This window comes from Labrus bergylta, chromosome 23 (genome assembly GCF_963930695.1).
Source record: "Labrus bergylta chromosome 23, fLabBer1.1, whole genome shotgun sequence".
In the NCBI taxonomy this organism is placed as follows: Eukaryota; Metazoa; Chordata; class Actinopteri; order Labriformes; family Labridae; genus Labrus; species Labrus bergylta.
The window spans coordinates 9,752,910-9,759,570 of NC_089217.1; the positions used below are offsets into that span (position 1 = coordinate 9,752,910).

A 6,661-nucleotide genomic window follows, 5' to 3' on the forward strand; every position below is an offset into this window, starting at 1 on the left:
ATATTTTTAATAAATAAAAATCCTGAAAATACAATCAATGTCAAGATGAACATAAGTTCTTCAATGAGAGGAAGTTGGATAGCTTTCTTTTGCTTTTTTCACAAGCTTTAGATGCTTGATCCCGTTTGTCTCCAGAGGGACAGGTTTGAGAGTAACGATGTGCTATTGGATGTAGTGATTTTTTGTGTCAGTGCATTTCATAATGTAGGCCTGGGAATATAAGCAACAGTGCAATGGTTTAAACCTGTTTGTTTTTAATGGACTGAAGTTGTATTTATGTTACGTAACAAAGTTAGAGATGATGTCATTTGTTTGTTAATGTGCAGAGATCTGTCATATATTTATAAATGTTTCTTTTTTTTCCGTTAGGGTTATTAGCATCCCAGAAATTTAAGAGCAGATTCATTGTGAAGGAAGGGAAAAAGTTAACATAGAATGGTAATGGATTGACTCAAAATCAGATCATGTATGTTTTGCCCTTTTTTACATCTTGTTGCCTGGGTTTTTTAAAAAGAAAAGGAAATATGAAGCGTTCATTATTGTGTGGCAGGGCCTTAGGAACTGATGTGCATGTGTATTTTTTCTGCCCTCTCCCACCTTATTATTCTGCATTCATACAGGCTATACTCCTCATCCAGACACATTTGTTTAAGATGCAGGAGATGTGAGTTAGTCTGGGGGAAGAGGATCGATGAAAAAAGTACATCATTTTTTTTAAAACTTGGATTCCAAGCTTTAAAAAAAAAAAAATATTGAAGGCATAAAAATAGAGTAAGCTGCATGTTTTACAACCTTGACTGATAAAAAAAACTGTCATTGCTAGTTATTATGACTCTTTTGCTCCTCACTAATGGACATGTAGAGGTTTAGGGGTTTGGTGTACTTTAAGCTTGACTGTATAATTAGAATATCTCGCTCTTTTTCATGAGATAGTAAAAGTGATAAACTGAATCCAAAGAAGTTTGTTAGGAAATGGTGCGGGACTAAGATGAGAAAGGAATAGTTCAGACATACTTGGATGTGAACTTATTTTCTTTCTGGCGCAACTACAAGATAAATCGCAGAAGCTACAGCTAGCAGATACTCGCTAGCTAAATCTAGCTAACATAAAAAATTGAAACGGGGAAACAGCTAGCCTTACTCTATGCTAAGGGAACAAATACCACTTACCAGCTCATTAAATTCACTTTTGTATTCTGTTTACCAATTTACCAAAATGACCATTCAATGTTTTACAAGGTGCTACCAGTCTATGTTGTGTTTTGGTGTTGGTCATATATTGGTATGACCAAAACACAATGTATGCTGATCTTGCTAGTAATACCAGCATGGGACACACCCATAGCTCCTCAAAAAGCATAAAACTTAAGTTTAAACATTTTCACAAGTGGTCTTAGGGGTGTTGGTTGGTACATTTTGTAAGCTAGCTAAGTAAGCTAGCTGTTACCCCTCGATTCAAGTTTTTGCGCTCAGCTTAGTTTACGGTCCCCTTGGTAAGCAAACAGGAAAGTATCAATCTTTTGAAGTAATTCACAGCCAGAAAACAAATAAGCGCATCTCCCAAAATGTTGAACCATTGCTTTACATGAAATGATATGTGCCATCGTGTTGTATAGGCTACTTATAATCTTAGCTTGAGACATTTTTGCAGATGACAATTATCTACATTCCTTCAAGCGGTGGTCATTTACATTTGCCTGAAGTCAAATGGTGCGTATTTCCTCCTGTACATTCCATAAAGGACTATTCATTTAAAAACATGTATGCGTTATCATACATTTCATAAGTATATCTGTTTTACCTCTTATGGTGCATTTTGTCCATCGTACAAGATGGCAGTTCCCAGATGTTTTTTTTTTTCTGGGTTTAATTTATTGAATGTCAATTATTTTGTATCTGTTTTACTTTAGGTAAAAAACTGCCCTGCCCCCCACCTCAGCATTGTTGTAGCATACGCTTTAGTTCAACAGTGTGGTTCCTTACAATCAGATTTCATCTGACAGAGAAAGAGTGAATGTTTTGAACTGTAAACGTATTAAGACAATGCCTGACTGGGGAATATTTGTTGAATGTTCATCCTTATACCTGTCATTAAGCCTTTTTCTCATAGATGAATGTCAAAGAATGAAAACATGATTTATTTTTGTCATCCTACTGTGCCACCCAACCACTGCACATCAACTCAGGTTCAGTTATCATGTGTAGTTCAAGTGTCCGAACTTGTAAGATTTATTTTATTTAAAGGAAGGGAGTCCTCCAAGGTGGAGTATAGGTAACACTACATTTGTAAAAAGATAGGAGTTTGTTGGTATGTTTGGGAAGCTCTTAGACTTGAAAGTTTCCCTTGTCCCTTTGACCCAACTTTTTGAAATTGCTGTATTGTGAAAGTAGCCACTGCTGTTGTTTTCTACCTTAGTCTGTTAAGGTTTGATATGGGAAAATGAGAAGAGATGCTGTTTTTTTCTGTAGCAGAGAGGAAGTTTGAAGCTCAGTGGGAAACCGTTTTTAAGAGACCATTGTGCTACCCTCAACCTCTCCACTTGTGAATGTGAAATGTACATTTTGTATAACAAAAGGATAACTTATGAAGTCAAAAAAGAAATATTTTTAATGTTTCCTTGTGCAACTTTGGGGGGAATAAGCAATGTTTACCTTCAGTGTTTCTTTTCCAGAAATAAAAAACAAAATAAATGTTAAAGGTCAATGTAAAAAAAAAAAAGTTGTTTGCGTTATTTAAGAGTAAAAATGGAATTTCATGAAAATCAAAGCTCAACATGAACGCAGACAAATGGTTTCCAATAAGAGGAGAAGTGCTGAAGAGCTAACCAATATTGTTGCTTTTTTTTTGCATATACTTCCTGGGGGAAAGCAAAAACTGACAAACAGGGTCAACTGGCCTCGGAAAGACTGTTAGAGTTTGAGAGCAGAGGGATTCATTAGTGGGACTATGGAGTGCTCACTGAATCTGAAACACTTTACAGGAGACAGGCTGACAGAACAGGGTCAACAGAGCACAACTTTGTTTCACTTGTAAAAAAAAAAAGAAGTCAAATCTCTATTTAAATATTATACTTGCCATTAAAAGTCCCCAAAGAATTTGAAATGATGTACTCCAGTTTAGGCTTAAATAAATAAAAAAGGACATATTCTAATGCAGCGAAAATGTGACTGTTCTTCATAGAGAATATTCTAGCCATTCTTTATTCCTTTTTTTTGTCTACTTTTGTCACAGGTGTCTTTTAATTAGTTTTTTTTGTTAGTCTTTTTGGACATATATTGTTTATACATGTAATAGCAAATCAATCCATCTTTAATTTTTTGAAACCAAGAGTTATCACTCACTCAACTGGACACATCTTGAGTGTGTTTGCACATTTCTGCTACTTTCTGTTCAAGTTCCTAACAAAGTGAAGGGAGCTGTGACAAATGGCACGCACTCTTGAGAGGTAAAAATGTACCTGTCACCCACTCCCCCATAAACAGACCACTATCCCTTTGGGGGGGGGGGGGGGGGGGCACATACACCCTTCAACTATATTCATTTTATGACACTCCCTAAACTTGATTTTAGTTTCACAAATGGTCCAAGCAAGAAATACAGTAAACTGAATTTTGAAATTCTGAAATTTCGATCTGCTTTCAAATTATGTCTTTACAAATATGATTTTGTTGAAATATAATCTGAAATTTAAAACAAGATTAGCATCGAAAACAAATTAAAAACACATATTCAGAGAGAAGAAACACAAACCAACATGATGCCATCAAGGTCATTTTATTACAAATCACATCCAAAAGAAGACGTATTAGGTTTGCTTGTGTTTCATTGGTACACATCTGCTCAAGTCACATTTACGCACAATAGCGTTTGCATGAGATGTTAGTATGAAAGCTATTTCGTTTCCAAATTCCCGTGTTTACAAACAATGCAGTGGGCTCCGTCCTTCACATCGATCCCGTTTGGTTCCTCTGTCGTTAAGTCACCAGCGCCGGCAAGGCAGTAGATTGCGCAGTCATCTCCACAAGGGGTAATATGACAACCCGACCAACAGCACAAACTACTACCTCAACCAGCACTTGGCTCTCGCTGCTCTTTGCCTTTTCTTTTGTCCTCCTCACTCCACTTCGAGTCTCAGTCGGGTTTCGTGTCGCTGTGCGTAAAAGCGCACGGAAAAATGGCGTGCGCGCAAGAACGTGGCCGCATTAATACAAGACAAAAAACCCCACCCAAAGAAAAGGGAGAGAGAGAGAAAAAAAAAAACCCACCCCCTGTACCTTTTCCCAAATTTCCTGCACCCGCTGTTCTCCTCAGATGACCTCAGTGAAAACGGCATATGGCAGGTGAGGACGGCGAGGCTCTCCGTCGAGAGCAGCATAGGCGACGTTCATCATCATGCTGGAACACGGGAGGGGGATTTGGTTATACATGTTATTTTTACATTATGACATAAATATTTATTCTGCATAACATGAATAAGTAACGAAGAAAGCAAGAGCTGTACAATTCTGCAGACAGGAAATCTTAAACAATGATTTACGCGAGGACTATCACGAAAAACACATTACAACACTTTCACCCTTTAACAAGAAAAAGTCATATCTTTATATAAGCCGATTATTCTTCATGGTATCACAGAAAAAAATATACGATTATAGGTTTTGGTTGCGTAATGAACCACGTAAAATAAGAAGCAACGAAAAGCCACAAGAAAAGTCCTTCCAAGCAAACATTACCGGGATTTTGTTGAATCTGAGAGCAAGCCGAGATTCCACATCGACTCCGCACTCACTCCTTCACCTTGCAGCTGAACTGCAGCAGACTGTTTTATAATCTATTGTTGTCTGTCTCTGTCCCTGCGTCGTGAGAAAAAGTTGATCCGGTATCAAATCCACTCGATTAGAAACTGAAAAGTTTTTACAAATCCACGGAGGACTGATGATGATTTTTTTTTTCCTCCCCTCCCGTTCCTCCTCGCAATTACCGCATGTCAGGTAGGTGTGGAAAATGAGTGGATTTGGCGGAGCAGCGTGGATAAAATTCGCGCGGAACGTCAGGACGGGTGTAGGCACGACCAGAGAGTAGAGAGAAACGCGAGGTCCCACTCTGACGAGGTTTTCAAACACCAGCAAAAAAGAAAAAAAAAAAAAGAGGAAATGTGAGAGTGCGCCCTCAGCTGGATAGATTTAAAACAGCCCCTTCGTGTTATTATAGGGAGACTTGTGAAGCACCAAATGATTTCATCAGTTGCTGTTAGAAACTTTGCATTCAATTAAATCTTCATAGGATTTGAGCAGTTTTCATTTTAAAGGCAGCCAATCTTACATTGCAGCGCTGAAAAGCCTACCTTGCTGAGTAAACAAATATTGTACAGGTTGTTTATGTTAGTGTTTTATTGAAGTGAAGTTCTTGTTTTGACAAAAGCGTAAACATTTTTGTAATTCTAACACTGTTTTGACTTATGTTTTCCTTCTTTTAAACAGTAACAACCTCAACAATGTAATTGAAACAGCGGTACTTTAATGCGTTTAATTCGGGTGCTAACATCAAGATTTACTCGTAATATAATCCGCTTAAATTCATGTAAGTTATATATTATTAATTGCATTTCCCTGTTCTACACAAAGTAAGACATTTCAAGCACTCACGGAGAGATGGAACAGTCATTAGGATCCTGTTTTTCCTCGCGAGTGATGCTCTGTTCTGCACACAGCTGCTGCATCCTCTCCTGCTTCCTATTGGTCAGAGCTGATGAGCCGCTGCTCGGGGGAACCTCCCAGCTGTGAGCGGGCAGAGAACCCGTCGGAACCCGGAGAGAACACCGTGTTCCTCCTCGCAGATCAGCCTGCAGCTGCTGCACATATTTGATTAGAGACAGGGGGAACATAAAGGACAACTGCAAGCATCATTTCAATTCCTACTAAACTAATCAGCTTACAATGTAAACATGATCCAGTGGGCTGAAAGGAGATTAATGTTTGTTCTGCATAAAGGGAATGGCATGGAAATGATTCTTACTATGTGTTCTGATCGAGATCTGTACAAATAAATGATGGACGCAATGTAACGCCTCCATACAATCATTGATTATATACCAAATGTAAGGATAAGTCAGCCAAGACATATGCATCCTTTTGGTATTTTCCCTATTCTTCTCTCAAGTGAAAGAGTACTAACAATGGTGTCTTCCATTATTTATGAAAAATACACACATCAGGGTACAGTGATGGGAGTCTGCCAATGAAACACGCACACACACACTAACACACACAAGCACAGACAGAGACACTGCTGCAGTGCACCGAGAAGAAAAACCAGAGCAGGACCCTTAGGAAGCTTTACACAACTTTATTGAAGATTGTGTATAAATACACATGCACATTTCAAATGTAAACCCAAGTGAACTCAAGTGCAGCCAAACCTGGAAACCCCTGTTATGTCATCATGCAAGGATGTCTGGATTATTTTTTACAAAAAAAGTCCCAAAAACAACAGAACCATCCTTTCTTTTAAAAATATTCCATCCCTGACTAGAGCACAGGCAAGAATTTGCAAACTAGTGTGTATGTGTGGACTCGAGCCACGACCCCCTACCATCCCCCCCCCCCCCCCCCCCCAACCCCCAACCCCCAACCCCAACCCAGCCCCTCCCGCTTTGACATT

The 6,661-nt window shown here is 38.7% G+C and overlaps 1 long non-coding RNA gene across 1 annotated transcript; it reads right to left on the reverse strand.

Moving 5' to 3' along the window:
* Positions 1 to 3,759: 3,759 nt before the first annotated feature.
* Positions 3,760 to 6,610, reverse strand: LOC136177622 (uncharacterized). The gene is made up of 2 exons (XR_010665112.1): positions 4,735 to 6,610; positions 3,760 to 4,396 (listed from the first exon to the last, which is right to left on the reverse strand). It is a non-coding gene; the product is annotated as an uncharacterized lncRNA (long non-coding RNA).
* Between the last annotated feature and the right edge of the window lie 51 nt (positions 6,611 to 6,661).